The 19,618-nt window shown below is 37.7% G+C and overlaps 1 pseudogene; it reads right to left on the reverse strand.

Moving 5' to 3' along the window:
- Positions 1–18,720: 18,720 nt before the first annotated feature.
- LOC140514903 (H/ACA ribonucleoprotein complex subunit 3 pseudogene) lies at positions 18,721–19,396 on the reverse strand (annotated as a pseudogene).
- Between the last annotated feature and the right edge of the window lie 222 nt (positions 19,397–19,618).

Raw genomic sequence — 19,618 nt, forward strand, 5'->3', positions numbered from 1 at the left:
GAAAGTAGCAGGATATAAAGTAATTCCGTGTAAATCAAGAGTATTCTTAAAAACGAGAAATAAAAACCTGCAGAAAATAAATGGTAAGAGATAAACGACTTAAATAACTCTAAGAATACATGCATATGTATACATGTATGTATGCATATAGATACATGGACAGATAGGTGGTGCAGGAGTTCAAATCTAACCTCAGACACTTGACACTCACTAGCTGTGTGACCTTGGGCAAGTTACTTAACCTCAATTGCCTCATCCTGAGTCATTTCCAGTTATCCTGATGAATATCTGGTCACTGGATTTAGATGGCTCTGGAGGAGAGGTGAGGCTAGTGATCTGCACAGCCCTCCCTCACTCAAAACAAAATCAAGTACAAGTCATGTCATCATTTCTCTGATGGCATGTTCTTTTTCGGCAATGAAGAACGAACATACACACATATATGTATATTTGTGAGTATTGTTTTCATACAAACTAATTTATATATTTAGTGGTATTTCAATTAGACTACAAAAAATTTTTCACCAATTTGGAAAATATGATAACAAAATTCATTTGGAAAAAAATGTTAAGAATATTAATAGAACTAATAAAAATGGAAAGGAAGGTAGTTCAGCAGTAGTAGAACTTAAACTATGTCATAAGGCAGTAATTTTCAAAACTGTAATTTTCAGTCCTGGTTGAGAAATAGAATGGGAGTTCAGTGGAACAGAATGGAGATATAATTTGCAGGAGCAAATGAATATAGTGACCTTGCATTTGACAACTGCAAAGACAAGTTTTGGGGATAAGAGTTCATTATTTGTCTTTTTTGGAATGCTAGAAAGTAGTGTGGTGGAAATTGGTCATAGATCAAGATCTTACACTATTTATCAAGATTTATCAAAATGGATATATAACCTAGAGAAAACAGATATTACATGCAAATTTGAAGGATAAGGAACATATTAAATATCTGACATGGATAGGGGAATAATTTATGAGTAAACAATACAAAACTTTGTGAGGTATAAGATAATTTTATATTAAGCTAATTGAGGATTATATATATATTTATATTGAGAATTATATATATATGTAAGATAACAAACAATTAATTAATGTTTCATAGATATCTTGAGTTATACTACAAAAGCTTAATTTCAGGTAAAGTATTTTATTAAAATTTATTTTAAAGTTTTAATTAAACTAACAAAGGTTTACAGATAAAATAAGTGTAACCAAGGTCAGTAGGAAAAAAGGAATTTTAGAGAAAATTATATGGAGTTCCTCAGATAAAGGTCTAATATCTAAAATATATAGAAAACATTATTATATCTATGAGAATGTAAGTTATTCCCCCAATTGATAAATGGTCAAAAGATATGAACTGGAAAATTTCCAATGAAGAAATAAAAAAAAATTATAATCATATAAAATCCTCTAAATCATCCTTTATTCGAGGAATGCAAATTAAAACAACTTTGAGATATAATTGCACAGCTATGAAATTGGCTGAAATTTTAAGAGGGAAAAGCAATAAATGTTAGAGGACGTGTAAAAATTGGGACACATTTTCTGTTGGTGCAACTGTGAACACATTTTGCAGAGCAATTTCGAATTTTGCCCAAAGTGTTTTCTTGCTGTCTTTAACTTTTGACCCAGCAATACCACTACCTGGTCTTTTTCCAAAGATGATTAGGTAAAAATAGGAAAAGGCTTATGTATTCTAAAATATTTATAGCAGCTGTTATTTTGGTGCCAAAGAACTTGAAACTGCATGGATGCCTGGCAATTGTGGAATGGCTGAGCAAGCTGTGGTATATGATTGTGATGGAATACTACTGTGCTGTAAGAAATGATGAGCTCAATGATTTTAGGAAAAAAATATAGATTTGCTCAACATAATGAAGACTGAAATGATTAGAACCTAGAGAATGCTGGATATGATAAGAACAATATCATTTTAAGAAAAACTTTGAGTGCGTAAGTCATTTTGGTTATTATGAGTATTCAAATTACATAAAAGGACGTATGAGAAAGATGTTAATCTTCATTCAGAGAAAGAACTGATAAATTGAAACATATATAGAATATCAACACACATGTACACAAACACACAGACAAACATACAGAAACATTTCTCTAATGGTAGCTATCCCTGAGGAGTAAAGGGAGGAAGAAAAAAGATTAAAAACTATAAATTTATTACATATTTAAAAGGAATAGCAAGTTGTAGATAATTGAATTGCAGTTACATGTTCAATCCTATTTCCTCTTCCTATTGTATTATGTTATGGAAATACCTGTCTTGTTTTTTATTTTTTAAATATATATATATATATATATATATAATTTATTTATTTTTCAGTTTTCAATATACACTTCCACAAGAATTTGAATTCCAGATTTTCTCCACATCTCTTCCCAACCTTACCCCAGGACAACATTCACCTCATCCACCCCATCCACCCCTTCCTCCAGTCTATCTTCCGTTCTATCATCCCACCCTTCTACTTTTCTCCTCCTATCTATTTTCCTCTAGGGTAAAATGGATTTCTATACCTCATTGTCTGTACATTATTTCCTAGTGGCAGTCTAAAACAAATTTTAGCATTCATTTTTAAAGTTTTGAGTTCCACATTCTCTCCTTTCCTAACTCCCCACCCACCTTCACTGAGAAAGCAAGGAGTAAAATTTGGTTATACAGGTGTAGCAATGCAAAGCACTTCCATAGTAGTTATGTTGCAAAAGTCTAAGCACTTTTTCCTCTATCCTCTTCCCCTCACCATTTATTCCATTCTCTCCCTTGACCTGTCCACTCACAATAGTGTTTGCTTCTATCACTCCCCAATTTGCTGTCCCTTCTATTAGCTTCTTTTTCCTATTATCTTCCCCCCTGTCCTCCTGCAGGGAAAAACAGACTTCCATATCTAATTAAGTGTGTTTTATTCCCTCCTTGAGCCAAATCTCATGAAAGTGAGACTCCCTTCCTCTTTTATGTGAAATAATTTGCTACATTCTACTTCTCCCTTCCTTTTACTTTTAGTATATTCCACTCAACAGTATATTTTGTTGTTTTAGTTATTCTCCCTTCATAGTCACCTCACCCTGTACCTTCTGTATACATGTATACATATACACATACACATACCTACATATATGCATGCACATATATAATATGCACATACAGACATACCCATACACACCTATATATATATATATATATATGTGTGTGTGTGTGTGTGTGTGTGTGTGTGTGTACATATATATGTCAAATATATTCCCTCTAACTATCCTAATACTGAAGAAGGTCACATGAGTTACAAATATCATCTTTCCATATAGGAATGTAAACAGTTCAACTTTAATAAGTACCTTTTGCTTTCTCTTTCCTTTTTACCTTTTCATGCTTCTCTTGATTCTTTTATTTGAAAGTCCTTCAAAGATTTTATTTCATTGAAGTTCCATTTTTCCCCTGAAGTTTTATACTCAGATTTGCTGGGTAGATGATTGTCATCTTCTTAAATTAATTAGTTATTTTTTAGTTTTCAACAGACACTTCCACAAGATGTGAGTTCCAAATTTTCTTCCGATCTCTCCCTTCTACCCACTCCAAGACAGTGTGCATTCTGATTATCACTTCCCCCAATCTTATCTTCTTCTGGTTGTATGCTTTGATCTTCCTCATCTGAAAGGATGGAAGAAAGTAATTTTTCACCAGGAAAGTTTCCTTGTTAGTTCTATTTTTCCCCTTTTGGGACATTTTTCCAGTCAATTACTTGTCATTATACCACCCCAGGTTTCAGAGGCTTTGTGCAGCTGTTCTCTGTGATATCTCTAGAGACCAGTAAGTTTCCAGTTCCCCTGAAGTGATATAATAAAGGGAGAGGTGTTTGCTCCTCTCTTGGCCTGTGCTCTGGTGTATGAGCAATCAAACTGCCCTGGAACTGTGAGTAGGATTCCCTCTTCACTGCCACCACCAGCTCTGCCACACCAGTGCCCTTCCTTACCTCAGGAGCACCACTCAGGATTGAGACCTATATCAGCTGCTCGATTCCCCCAGGATCTGTAGGCTGAGAGCTCCAGAACTGGATGCTGTTGCCGCTGCCACTACCCTGGGGCCGGAACTGATGATCAGGACTAGGTCTGGAGCCCTACCATACTCCCCCCTCATTCAGGTGAAAGAGCTTCCTCACTGACATTTGAAGCTGTCTTTGGCATTTGTTGGTTGAGAAATATGGAAACAGCAGCCACTGCCCATGACTAGCCTACTCTAGTCCTGTCTGTGCTGCCCAACCCACACAGCTGTGCTCAGTTCCAAACAAGGTGTGATAGACCCTTCCTGTTGGCCTTATAAGATGTCTTGGGCTGGAAATCTGTTTCACTCTGCCATTTTCTGGCTTCTGCTGCTCTTGAATTTGTTTATCGTCAATTTTTATAAATATTTTAAAGGATTTGGGGGTAGAGCTTGAGCATATCTGCACTTCTACTCTGCGTTTTTTGTTCCATCTGCTCCATTGATTCTGAAGTTCAGAATAAAAGCGACCCAAAATAAATAAATATAATAATATTTTATGATGCCTAAGAGGAGTCACTAAAAAAATGTTATTTGTAACAATTGTAATTTTATAAAATGAAAACTTAACAAATGAGTCTTTAAAGACACTTTGAGCTGGTTCCAACACATCCTTTCCTGAGATGAAAGTTTGTTCCACGAAAGACAGGGAAATATGGGCACTTACTTAAGGAAACAACACAGAGACGAACATGGAACAGAATGGGGAAGCCAGTAGTGGCAATGACAACTTTCACTTCCTTCATCATCTCGAAGAGACTGTGGATCCACATAGGGAAGGAGAAAACTCATTTTAAATTGTAAAATGCTAATAGAGAAGAAGGGCAGCTAGGTAGCCGAGTGTAAAGACAACCTGGCCGGGATTCAGAAAGACAAATTCAAATCCATCCCCTTGTGCTTGTTACCTGTGTGTCTCTGAGCAAGTCACGTAATTCTGTTTGCCTCACTTTTTTTCATCTGTAAACCTATAGAAGAAAATGGCATACCACTCCAGTGTGTTTGCTGGAAAACCCCAAAGATGATCGCAAAAAGTCAGACCTGACTGAAATGACTAAACAACAACAACAATAGAGAAGGAGGACCCCTATATTGGAAGGCAAGATTTCAAGCTTCTAATGTACATGTCACCACTTATCTGTTCTAGAAGCTTATTCAAGTCTTTTGAACCACAGGCCATCTGTCACTGCAAGATAGAGTAATACTTTGCATTTGATGACATGTTTCTGAGTCTCAAGTTTTTTGTGGGGGAAACTTCCAATACTATGACTCTCTGGTTGAACTTCGTTGAGGAGTGGGAGTAAGTGAGAAGATAAAAATGAAAGCTAGACAAGTTTTAGGTACATTTAGAATTATTTGATGTTACAGAAGCTTTATCACTTAGGTTTATTTACGTACTGCTAAAAATGCTTAATAGTGTAGTTACAAGATCAATGACTCTCCAATAAGCTTGCTGAGTGCTTAACAGGAAATATTTTAGAACGTCCAATCTATCCTAGCTTTAAACCATTTCCTTATTTGTTTCCAAGTTTAGTGATAACAGGTTGGACAGTGACTGTCCTGTACTAGCTCCTCAGTAGATGTGTGCCCTTTAATCATTTAGCAAAAGTAATGAAGGACCAATTATGTAACTGATGGGAAAACTTAATCTTCCATTGTTGCTCCTTTGCTAATGCTGAAAAGAACTAGAAACAGACTTAAAGATGAGTATAATCAATGAAGTCTTTATTTGATTTTACCCTCAGGAAGGCCACCAGTCTTTCCTGTTTCATCAAAACCGCTGATAGATAAAGTGGTTGCGATGGGAACTTTATCTATCTTAGACCTGCAAATAAGTGCAGAACTTTATGGAAGTGCAAGACAGAGAGAATCGAGCTCAGAAATTGAATTTCTTCAAATGGATCATAATGAAGAATAGTTCACTGCTGAGTTTATCAGAGTGTCCCCAGAAGTCACAGCAGAACATGAACACATGGCAATATAATGGCAGGCTGGTGTTGATTCCATGGTTCTGACACGCATTCCTAGTTTCCTTTTGTGTAGAGATGTCATTAACTTAGTGATCTCTGCTTGGGAAAGGAACAGAGCCTTGTCAATAGGTTAAGTAATTCTTTCACCAGCTCTGCACACATTTTCCCTAGCACGTTGCAGGTATATAGACCCTTCCCCACTGATATCTGGCAAAATAAATTGTATTTCCCATGAAATTCTTAACCTAAATACAGGAAAGAAAGTTAGGTTTCTGTGTTTGCTCATCTCTTTCTATTTCAGTCTCATTTCTTATGTTTCATTGGACCATAAGCTCCTGCTACTTGATAATATAATATAACTGCTTTAGATCTTCAAGGAATCTTAGAGATCAATGCATCTAATTCAATTTTACATATGAGAAAGCTAAGATACAGAGAGGATAATTGCTTTGCACAAGATTATATAAGTTGCAAGTTTTAAAAAGATTTGAAGCCAAGTTCTCTCACTTCAGATGTTATTATTTTTATCATCAACTTTATCATCATCAAGAAAAACAATGATAGCATTTGTACAGTGTTTACTATTATTTCCAGGGAAAATAGCCTCAATCTTATAACACATGTTTCAGAAGGGTAACTCACAGGTCTTGTCAACTGCAATTACTTTCCTCTCCTTCATGTTAGGGGTAGCGGCGATATAACTCATGGAGTTTTCCCTCAGACTTCATATGGTGTATTTGATAATCCTTGTAAAGTCCTAAAGATTCAATTCCTCATAAAGTGTATTCTGTTCTCATCCTCTGATGATGATGCTGCCATCAGCTGTGTTACAGTTCCTTCTAGGATACTGATGGAAATAAGTACAAATCAATCTGGCCTCTGAAATTTACAAGCTCATTTGCTGTTAATATGGGGCAGATGACACTAGAAATAGCCTAACATTGGGGCTGCTCTCTTTCTTCCTTCCCCAAGGCGAAGAGCATAGGATGTGTTCAGAGAAGAGTAATGCCTCTGTTCTGAGGTATTGATGAGGCTGATGTGCACTTTTCAGGGCGGCTTTCCATACTTGGTGTCCATCTGATCCATCCAACTCTCACGTGACTCTAAGAATGTGTACAATGAGCAGTGACCATGACCCAGTAAATCATTTTGAAGATGGGCTAAACCAGGTTGAGGATAATTAACAGACTCAAATCCTTCATTGAATTAGACAGATGTCTATCCTAGGCATGTAAAAAGTTGTCCCAGGAGAGTGGGTGAATGGGAAAGTGTGGAAAAGAGGAGGTATTAGACTGCCTTCCAAACTGAAGGCCCATACAGCTATTGTGCTGAGCTCATTTTCACATGCCTGTGCAACCTGGACAGTATACCAACTCCATGCCAGGCTAGTAAACCACTTCCATTTGAAATGTCTTAGGAAGATTCTAGAGATCACCTGGCAAGAAAAGGTATTGGACACTGAGGTCTTTTCTCAAACTAAACTACCAAGAATTCCAATGCTACTACCAAGGCTACAAGTATGATGGGCTGACCAGGTGGTTCATATGCCAAAAGTATGTTTGCCTAAAAGACTATTTTATGGAGAACTCATGTAAGGAAGGTGGTCACATCACATCTCAACAGACAGATCCAAGTGTTCAGAAGAAGTGATACAAAGACACTCTTAAAATCTCTCCGGAGAATTTTGGAATCAAATTTGTGACATTGGAGACACTAACACAGAACCATACAGAACCATTACACACTTGCATCAAAAAGGTGCTGTGACTTATGAGCAAAGCAGAATTGCAAGGAAAAGAGAAATGGGCAAATTTAGAGACACCTTCACTCTAAATGTTCATGTGAATTATTTATGCCCTACCTATACTAGAGCATTATGAGTTCTTATTGGTCTAATCAGCTACAGTTAGACACAACACAATGTCTTGATTCAGAAATAACTTACTATTTTACATAAATCTCAGAGAGAAGGAAAAAGTCTCTTCCATTAATGCAAATATGCTTCCTATGCAATATTACTTTATTTTCTTCAATGGCTTTTAAGGAACTTTAACTAAGTTTCTTTTATTGTAATGTACTCAAGAGCTAATGGTTGGTACTATTTGATTCAGTAAGGGGTTTATGAAGGACTTCTTCATTTTTCTGTTTGAGGGTCTAAAAATGTATTCTCAATTGACAAAACCAAAATTTAAATGTATGTAGAATTAATAAATATTTGTATAACTTTTTAAAGTTGTGAATTGGCAATGTAATTATATTTCCCCCATTTTATTGAGAAAGAAAAAATACATCAAAGGGGATAAGGATCATTTCTCTAGTTAAAGATTAATGTGTGCTGGAGATGAAATTAATGCTCAGTTCTCTAGTCCCTACAGAGTTCTTTTCACAAACTACACTGCGTCTTTTCTTTATATCTTGCACTGTTACCTTAGGATGGCAAGCCCAGAAGGGTCTTTTTCGTTTTTGTTTTAGTATAATCAAGTGCCTCTGATTGGATCTTGCCTTTATCAACCAAGCAACTTTACGAAGAGTAAAACACAGAAACAAGAGTTTCTTTAACTAGAAACAGTATATGAATTTTGTATTTTTAATTATTTTAATGTTATTAAAGAAGCTCTTTCCCATTCAATAATGAGGATGGGGAGATTTGAAGGAAGGCCCAAACTTTTTGTTGCTTATTTTCTTTAATGTTTATTTATTTAAGTATTCAGCATTCATTTCCACAAAATTTTGAGTTCCAAATTTTCTGCTTATCTCTGCCCTCCCTCCACCCCAAAATGCCATGTATTTTGATTACACCTTCCACCAAATTGCCCTCCCTTCTAACATCTCTCCCTTACCTTATTACCATCTTCTCTTTTGTCTTGTAGAAAAAGATATATTTCTATACCCCATTGCCTATATTTCTTATTTTCCAGTTGTATGCAAGCACGATTCTCAACATTTGTTTCTAAAACTTTGAGTTGCAACTTCTCTTCCATCCTCATTTCCCACTGATCCCCACTGAGAAGGCAAGCAATTCAATACAGGCTATACACACACACACACACACACACACACACACACACACACACACACACATACAAACATATATATATATATATATATATATATATAGTTTTGCAAATGACTTCCACAACAGTCATGTTGTGTAAGACTAGCTATAGTTCCCTCTATCATATTCTGCCCTCACTTTCTTCTGTTCTTTTTTTTGACCATGTCCCTCCCCAAGAGTGTTTATTTCTAATTGTTCCCTCCTTCCATTTTCCTTCTCTTCCATCATCCCCCCACCCTGCTTATCCTCTTCTTCCTTACTTTCTGTAATGTAGGATAGGGTTTCATACCAATTTGAGTATGCATGGTATTCCCTCCTTTAGCCAAATGTGATGAGAGTAAGCTTTACTTTTTCTCTCTCACATCCTCCCTTTCTCCTTCCATTGAAAAAGCTTTTTCTTTCTTCTTTTATGAGACATAATTTGCCCCATTCCATTTCTCCCTTTCCCCTCCCAATATATTCCTCTCTCAGCCCCCAATTTTATTTCTATAAACATGATTCCTTCCTATTCGACACACCTTGTGCTGTTTCTCAAGAGTTACAAACATTATCTATCCATGTGGTAATGTAAATTTTAGTAAGACCCTTATGATTTCTTTTTCCTATTTAACTGTTTATGTTTCTCTTGATTCTTGTGTTTGAAAGTCAAATTTTCTTTTCACCTCTGGTCTCTTTACCAAGAATGCTTGAAATTTCTGTATTTCATTGAACGACCATTTTCCCCTGAAGTATTACACCCAGTTTTGCTGAGTACATGATTCTTGGTTTTAATCCTAGTTTCTTTGACTTCTGGAATATTATATTACACACCCGTCGATCCTTTAATGTAGAAGCTTCTAGATTTTCTGTTATTCTAATTGTACTTCCAAAATACAAGAATTGTTCCTTTCTAGCTGCTTGTAACATTCTCCTCTTTATGAGAGAACTCTGAAATTTGGCCACAATATTCCTAGGAGTTTCTTTTTTTGGGTCTCTTTCAGGAGGTGATCTGTGGATTATTTCAATATTTATTTTGTCCTCTGGTTCTAGGATATCAGGGTAGTTTTCCTTGATAAATTCATGAAAGATTATGTCTAGATTTTTTTTATTATGGCATTGAGGGAGTCCCAAGAGCACTGGCAGAATTGGAGGCACCTCTAGAGAGGGAATTCTACTACTTGCAGATTTGGGGCAGAAAAGATTTTTTGGGTGTTCCCAGATGACTGCCCAGGCCAGGAGAGGAGAAAACTCCTCTCGCTTGATTGTGCCACCTTGGAGAAACTGAGAACTTACAGGTACCCAGACTATATACCCTCCTCTTGACAAAGGACTCAAAAGTCAAGTAACTGACTGGGAAAATGTCCAAAAAAGGGAAAAAATGAAACCATAAAAAGTTACTTTCTTGCTGAACAGGTATTTTCTTCCATCCTTTCAGTTGAGGAAGTCAAAAGTTCTGTCTTCCATACCTCTTAAAATAAATATTCAATAGTTTCAGGCCATGAAAGAACTCAAAAAGGATTTTGAAAATCAAGTAAGAGAGGTGAAGGAAAAATTGGGAAGAGAAATGAGAATGATGCAAGAAAATCTTAAACAGTGAGTCAGCAGCTTGCTAAAGGAGACCCCAAAAAATTCTGAAGAAAATAACACCTTTTAAAATAGGCTAACTCAATTGCCAAATGAGGTTCATAAAGTCAATGAATAGAAGAGTGCTTTAAAAAATAGAATTAGCCAAATGGAAAAGGAGGTTCAAAAGCTCACTGAAGAAAATAGTTCTTTAATAATTAGAATAGAGCAGATGGAAGCTACTGATTTGATGAGAAACCAATAAATTTCAAAACAAAATCAAAAGAATGACAAATTGCAGATAATGTGAAAAAACTCTTTGGAAAAATAACTGGCCTGGAAAACAGATCCAGGAGAGACAACTTAAAAATTATGAGACTATCTCAAAGTCATGATAAAAAAAAAGAGCCTAGACATCATCTTTCATGAAATTATCAAGGAAAACTTCCCTGATATTCTACAACCAGAGGGTATAGTAGAAATCGAAAGAATTCACCAATCACCTGCTGAAAGAGACCCCAAAATAGAAACTCCTTGGAATATTGTAGCCAAATTTTAGAGTTAAAAGATAAAGGGGGAAATATTGCAAGCAACTAGAAAGGAACAATTGGAGTATTGTGGAAATACGCTCAGGATAACACAGGATATGGTACCTTCCACATTAAGGGATAGAAGGGTTTGGAAAATGATATTTCAGAACTGGGATTGAAACCAAGAATCACCTACCTAATAAAACTGAGTGTAATACTTAGGGGGAAAAATGGTCATTCAATGACGTATAGGACTTTCAAGCATTCTTGATGAAAACACCAGAACTGAATAGAAAATTTGACTTTCCAACACAAGAATCAAGAGAAGCATGAAAAGGTAAACAGGAAAGAGAAAACATAAAGGACTTTCTAATGTTGAAGAGTATACATTCCCACATGGATATATAGTATTTTTAACTCTTGAGACTTTTCTCATTATTTGGGAAATTGGAGTGATTATACACACACACACACACACACACACACACACACTCTGTCAATATATATATATATATATATATATATTACAGGCAGAGAGCACAGGTTAAATTCAATTAAAAGGGATGGTATCTTAAAAAATAAAATTAGGGGTGAGAGAGTAATATATTGGGAAGAGAAAGGGAGAAATGAAATGGGGCAATTATCACTCATAAAAGAATCAAGAAAAAACTTTTTCAGTGGAGGAGAAAAGGGAGGAGGTAAGAGGGAAAAATAAACTTTATTCTCTTCACGTTTGGCTTAAGGAGGGAATAACGTGCTCACTCAATTTGGTATGAAAATCTATCTTACACTACAGAAAAGTACAGGAGAGTGGGACAAGTGGGGTGAGGGGGTTGACAGAAGGGAGGGCAAATGGCAGAAGGGAGTCATTAGAAGTAAACACTTTTGGAGAGGGACAAGGTCAAATGAGAGAATAGAATAAATGGAAAACAGGATAGGATGCTGGGAGATAAGCTAATCTTACTCAGCATGACTATTATGGAAATATTTTGCAAAACTACCCATATATAGCGTATATTGAATTGTTTGCCTTCTCAGTGGGCATGGGTGGGGAGTAAGAAAAGGAGAGAAGTTGAAATTCAAAGTATTAGAAAGGAACGATGAGAATTGTTTTTGCATACAACTGGGAAATAATAAGTACGGTTAAGGGAATATTGAAATCTATCTTGGCCTACAAGAAAAGAGAGACGATTGAGATAAGGGAATCGTGGTGTGTGGCAGAAGGGAGGTCATATTGAGAGAAGGCATAATCAGAATGCAAGTCATTATGGAATGGGGAGAGGGAGGAGATGGGGAGAAAATTGGGAACTCAAAATTTTGTGAAAATGAATGTTGAAAAGTAAAAATAAATAAATAAACATTACAAATAAGTAAACACTTTTGGGAAGGGACAAGGTCAAAATACAGCATGGAATTAATGTGGGGCATGATAAGATGGAAAAAATACAGTTCATCTTTCAGCAAATGACTTTCATGAAAGACTTTTCCGTAACTACACATGTATAACCTATGTTGAATTGCCTTCTCAGTGAGGATGGGGAGGGAGGGAGGAAGAAAGACAAGTTGGAACTCAAAGTTTTAGGAACAAATGTTGAGAACTGTTTTTGCATACAACTGGGAAATAAGAAATACAAGTAATAGGATGTAGAAATTTATCTTGCCATGAAAGACAAGAGAAAAGATGGGGATAAGCAATAGAGGGAATGGCATATTGGGAGATGGGGTAATAATAATGCATGTGATTTTGTGGTGGGAGGAGAAGAAAGAAGGGGAGAAAATTTGACTACTTAAAATTTTATGCAAATGGATGTTGAAAGCTAAAAATTAATAAACATTAGAAAAAAAGTCATAAACACCTGATTACAAATCTAGTCTAAGTTCCCTATTAGGTGTATCACCCTAGATAAGTCCTTTATCCTCTTTCTGTTTCTGTTTCCTCATTTCCATTGCTGTTCAGTCATTTCCATCATGTCTCACTCTGCATGTCCCCATTGGGATTCTTGGCAAAGATAGTGAGATGGTTTGTCATTTTTGTCTCTAGTTGACTTTATAAAGAAACTGAGGCAAACAGGGTTTAGTAACTTGTTCAGCAGTACAGAGTTAGTAACTGTCTGTATTGATAATGCATTTGTTCTTATTGTCAATGTAATTTTCCTTCTTAATGGGAAGATTTTCCCCATCCATTAATAAGCCCATGTGACCTGCTTAAGTTACACTGAATCCTGAGTTACATGAGTCTAAGTCATGTGGAACAGGAAGGGATGGAACAGGAAGGGTGGAGCAGGAACAGTTAGAGCTGGAGCAGAGATGAGAGGAAGTTACACAGAACAGTTAGAACTGAAGGATTCAGGCAAGATAACAGCTGGCTGTGAGTGAGAGAAGGGCATTTTGCTTAAGGGGAGTGGTTGGTGGGAATGCTTGGTGATGTTGTTGTCCTCTGTGTTGTTATTATGTATAGATTTTTTTGTTACTATGATGGAATTAGCTTTCTGGTGTTGGAATTTGGATTTTTCATGGCTGAATCAATGTTTTGGTTGTGTATTCTATGTGGAGAGTCTGTCGTACTTCCTGATTCAGAATTGTGCCTGCGTATTCATAGTTGCCTTAGGCTTTGTGAATATCACATTGGCTCTATCCTGCCAGAAGATGGATTTGAACTCAATTCCTCCTGATTTCATACTAGATGCTTTGTCAACCACCCCACCTACCTACTCCTCTTTTCACCTTTACCAATCTGAAAATCTTTCTAATTATTACTGATTACAGATGTGGACCATTTTCCCCCTATGGTTCTTAACTTGGATTTCTTCTTTTGAAAAATAATTAGCCTTTGAATATAGGGATAATGGGGAATGGCACATTTTTCAGAAAGAAAGAAAGAAAGAAAGAAAGAAAGAAAGAAAGAAAGAAAGAAAGAAAGAAAGAAAGAAAGAAAGAAAGAAAGAAAGAAAGAAAGAAAGAAAGAAAGAAGAAAGAAGGAAAGAAAGAAAGAAGGAAAGAAAGAAAGAAGGAAAGAAAGGAAGAGACAGAGAGACAGAGACAGAGAGAAAGAGAGAGAGAGAGAGAGAGAGAGAGAGAGAGAGAGAGAGAAGAATGAAGGGTTAAAATATTCACTAGGCTCTATTTTAGGATGTTAATTTCTTTGCATTTCATGAATCAAGACTTTCTGTAGGTGTCCACTGTAAAATAATTCATCCCTAATACTAATATGTCAATCTTATTCTCTAATGCTCCATATTTATTTCCTGCTAGGAAACAATAGTATTTGTCAATACAGATGGTTCAGTTTAAATGCACAAGAACATATAAACTAGAAGTTATTTTCAGTTGGAGATGCTTTGAGTGATGCACTCATATTAAAGGAGTCTTTAATTACTTTTCATGGCAATGATTCAAAGTTTTAAAATAAAGCAGGATTTTTCCCTTGACATCTATGAACTTTTATATTTTTATATAAAATTTATTTATTTTGCATTTCTTTGCATGAGCTTCTACAAGAATTTGAATTCAAAATTTTCTACCCATCTCTCCCCACCCTTCAACACAGGATAACATGCACCCAATATAAACCTCCCTCCAGTCTGTCGGCCCTTCTGTTATCCATTCATCTTCCATCCCCTTGCCCCTCTAATTTCCAGTAAGGTAAAATAAATTCATATACTCCATTTCCTGTATATCTTAATTTCCAGCTGCATGCTAAAACAATTTTTAACATCTATTCTTAAAGCTTTGAGTTCCATATTCTCTCCCTCCCTCCCCACCCACCCTCATTGAGAAACCAAGAAATTCAATATAGGTCATACATGTGTAACAATGCAAATCACATCCATAATATTTGTGTTGTAAAAAATTTCCCTCTGCCTATCATGCCCTTTGCTTACTCCACTCTCCCCCTTGAGGGTCTCCCCACAATAGTATTTGCTTCTGTTTATCACTGTTTATTTTGGTGTCTCTTTTAGCAAGCCATTGCCTTGCTTTTCAAGATTTTCTTTCATTATTCTCATTTACCTTCCCAATTTTTTTCTTCACTTCTGTTACTTGATTTTCAAAATCCTTTTTGAGCTCTTTCATGACCTGAGAGCTTTGAATACTTTCTGGAGGTTCTGGATGTAGAAGCCTTGACTTTTATGTCTTTCTCTGATGGTATGTTTATTTCTTTCTCATATGAAAGGATGGAACAAAATAGCTGTTCACCAAGAAAGTAAACTTCTATAGTCTCATTTTTTGCCGTTTTTTGTGCATTTTCTCAATCAGTTACTTGACTTTTGAATCATTTGTCAAGTGGAGTGTATACTCTAGGGAACTGTAAGTTCTCAGTTCCTCCAAGGTGGCACAATCAAAGGAGAAGAGTTCACTCCTCTCCTGGCCTGTACTCTGATCTGGGAGCAATCACAAGCACTCTTTTGTGCCTAGGAACTGAAAGTCTTATTCCCTCTTCACAGCCACCACCAGTTCCACTATTCCAGTGCTCCTCCTCACTCCACAACCACCACTCAAAACTGAGACCCAGATTAGAGCTTGATTCCCCCAGGGTCTTTAGGTGGAGGGATTCTAAAGTGCATGCTGCTGCAGTGACTACCACCAACCTGGGACCAGGGGTGGGGTCAGAGTGCACACCCCTCTAACCCAGGTGAAAGAGCTTTATCACTGACCTGTGAAATTGTCTTTGGCATTTGTGGGTTGAGAAATCTAGGAACTGTGGCTTCTATTCGTGATTCACAGCCCTGACTCTTACGCTAGTCCTGTCCATGTTGCATGGCCGATGCTTGGCTGCACTTCACTCTGAGCCCATGTGATAGATCTTTCTTGTCAGCCTTCCAGACTGTCTTAGACTGGAAATTTCTTTCTTTCAGTCTTTTTGTGGTTTCTACTGCTAGAATTTATTTAGTCTCATTGTTGCAGGTATTTTATGGGCTATGGAGAAGAACTAGAGCAGGTCCATCTTTCCACTAATCCATCATGGCTCTGTCCCTCCCATCTGTGAACTTTTTTTTTTCCAATTTGATTAATTTTTACTGAAGAAAATGAGGACTTTTGAATTCCAATGCAAACATGCTAGTATTCTAAAACAATAATAAAAATGGAGGGGGGCGAAACCAAGATGGCGGAGTAGAAAGACGCACATACACATAGCTCCGAACCCACAACCCACAGAACGGCTACAGGGGAGCAACTCACGGCGAATTCTGCACCCAGAGGCCACTGAATATTGGAGCGAGGGAGATTTCTGTTCCGGAGCGACCTGCAAACATCTCGCGGGGGGTCCTTCGCGCTGTGGACTGGGCACCGAGACTGGGAGCTGAGGGCAGCCCTGCAGCGGCCGCGGCACCGAGAGGAAAAGATCCGAGCGGGCTTCGGGGACAGGACCTCCAGTGGCCACGCGGGTCCCTCCACCCACAGAGGGACCTGCAAACCTCTCCCAAAAGGTCCGTTGCGCTGCAGACGCGGAGCCCAGCCCAGACCTACAGCGCCCCCGGCTCCGATGGGAACAGATCCGAGCAGGCTTCAGGGACGGGATCTCCAGTGGCAGCACAAGTTCCTCCGCCCACAGGTGATGGGGGTCGGTGAGAGAGTCTCTTTGGCGGGTCGAGAGGGGAGTGGCTGGGAGGACCAGGAGGCGAGGTGGGTGTGAGGAGAATATTCAGAGGTCAAGTCACTGGCTGGGAAAATGCCCAGAAAAGGGAAAAGAAATAAGACTATTGAAGGCTACTTTCTCGGAGAACAAACACTTCCTCCCTTCCTTTCTGATGAGGAAGAACAATGCTTACCATCAGGCAAAGACACAGAAATCAAGGCTTCTGTGTCCCAGCCCACCCAATGGGCTCAGGCCATGGAAGAGCTCAAAAAGAATTTTGAAAATCAAGTTAAGGAGGTGGAGGAAAAACTGGGAAGAGAAATGAGAGATGTGAAAGAAAAGCTTGAAAAGCAGATCAGCTCTCTGCTAAAGGAGAACCAAAAAAAAAATGTTGAAGAAATTAACACCTTGAAAACTAGCCTAACTCAATTGGCAAAAGAGGTTCAAAAAGCCAATGAGGAGAAGAATGCTTTCAAAAGCAGAATTAGCCAAATGGAAAAGGAGATTCAAAAGCTCACTGAAGAAAATAATTCTTTCAAAACTAGAATGGCACAGATGGAGGCTAATGACTTTGTGAGAAACCATGACATCACAGAACAAAGAGAGAAGAATGGAAAAATGGAAGATAATGTGAAATATCTCATTGGAAAAACAACTGACCTGGAAAATAGATTCAGGAGAGACAATTTAAAAATTTTGGGAATACCTGAAAGCCATGATCAAAAAAAGAGCCTAGACATCATCTTCCAATAAATTTCAAAGAAAACTGCCCTGAGATTCTAGAACCAGAGGGCAAAATAAATATTCAAGGAATCCACAGAACACTGCCTGAAAGAGATCCAAAAAGAGAAACTCCTAGGAACATTGTGGCCAAATTCCAGAGTTCCCAGGTCAAGGAGAAAATATTGCAAGCAGCTAGAAAGAAACAATTCAAGTATTGTGGAAATACAATCAGGATAACACAAGATCTAGCAGCGTCTACATTAAGGGATCGCAGGGCACGGAATAGGATATTCCAGAAGTCAAAGGAACTAGGACTAAAACCAAGAATCACCTACCCAGCAAAACTGAGTATAATACTTCAGGGGAAAAAATGGTCTTTCAATGAAATAGAGGATTTTCAAATTTTCTTCATGAAAAGACCAGAGCTGAAAAGAAAATTTGACTTTCAAACACAAGAATGAAGAGAACCATGAAAAGGTGAACAGCAAAGAGAAGTCATAAGGGATTTACTAAAGTTGAACTGTTTACATTCCTACATGGAAAGACAATATTTGTAACTCTTGAAACATTTCATTATCTGGGTACTGGGTGGGAGTACACACACACACATGCACACACGCACACATACATAGAGGCAGAGTGCACAGAGTGAATTGAAGAGGATGGGATCATATCTTTAAAAAAAATGAAATATTTTGGTAGGAAAACCTATCTCACAATACAGGAAAGTGGGGGACAAGGGGACAAGCAGGGTGGGGGGGATGATAGAAGGGAGGGCATGGGGAGGAGAATGCAATTCAAGGTCGACACTCATGGGGAGGGATAGGATCAAAAGAGAATAGAAGTAATGGGGGACAGGATAGGATGGAGGGAAATATAGTTAGTCCTATACAACACAACTATTATGGAAGTCATTTGCAAAACTACACAGATTTGGCCTATATTGATTTGCTTGCCTTCCAAAGGGAAGGGGTGGAGAGGGAGGGAGGTAAAGAAGTAGGAACTCAAAGTGTTAGGATCAGCTGTAATGTTCTTACCACTAGGAAATAAGAAATACAGGTAAAGGGGTAAAGAAAGCTATCTGGCCCTACAGGACAAAAGAGAAGATGGAGACAAGGGCAGAGAGGGATGATAGAAGAGAGAGCAGATTGGTCACAGGGGCAATTAGAAAGCTTGGGTTTGGGGGGGGGGAGGGGATAAAAGGGGAGAAAATTTGTAACCCAAAATTTTGTGAAAATGAATGTTAAAAGTTAAATTAAAAAAATGGATATTATTTTTTGGTCAGAAAAGGTAATAAGCATTTCTATAGCCACTTCATGCCAGGTGCTGTGCTAAATACCTTTTTACAAATATATTCAGATCATCCTGACTCCAGACCCAGTACTCTATCCACTGAGCCACCTGGCTTCCTCTGATCAATTCAAAGACTTTTCTGCCCCCAATTAAAAAGGAAAAAATAGATCTCTAAACCATTTTAGCTTTAATAGCCTACAACATTGATTAAAAAGATATGGCAACTTTAGACTTTCATCTTAGCTTGACTGCTACCAAGTACAGAGAGGAATACAGGCAAACTGCAGCTAGATTCTAAGAAGCAAGTGTACAAAGGGCATCATTTTTAAGTTGTGACAATGGGTTAAGAGAGTCAAAGATGTAAGCTTTTCCTGAATGAGGTCTCCTAGATGTAGGACAAACTTGAACCAGAGTCCTGGGTGGTTTGGTAATTCAGAGGACCAATCGTGCTTGCTGGGTCATGAGAACCTTGAATCTCTTCTTGATGGTGATACGATGTCTGGAGTACTTGTCATCTGGGAAGAATCTGGCTGGGTGCGCTGAACAGGTCTGTTGTCCTGCAGGGTTTATTTCCTTTAGGGTGTAGACCCGGTCCCCTTGCTCGTTGAGGTAATACTGCAGAAACATCGCGGCCAATTCCCTTCGCGAGGCAGGCCGGCCGGCCATGGGAAGACTCGGCCACAAGCAGGCTTCCATCTGTGAACTTTTAAAAAAGATAGCTGTACTTAAATATAATTGGACTCTGTAAAAACACTATATATTTGATTTTTTGTTTTGAAAACACTATTTTGAGACAGGTTCATAGGGTTTACCAGACTGTCTAAAGCGTCTACAACACAGAAGTGTTAACAACTCCTATAATTCAAGAAATGATTA

This window comes from Notamacropus eugenii, chromosome 7 (assembly GCF_028372415.1).
Source record: "Notamacropus eugenii isolate mMacEug1 chromosome 7, mMacEug1.pri_v2, whole genome shotgun sequence".
NCBI lineage: Eukaryota > Metazoa > Chordata > Mammalia > Diprotodontia > Macropodidae > Notamacropus > Notamacropus eugenii.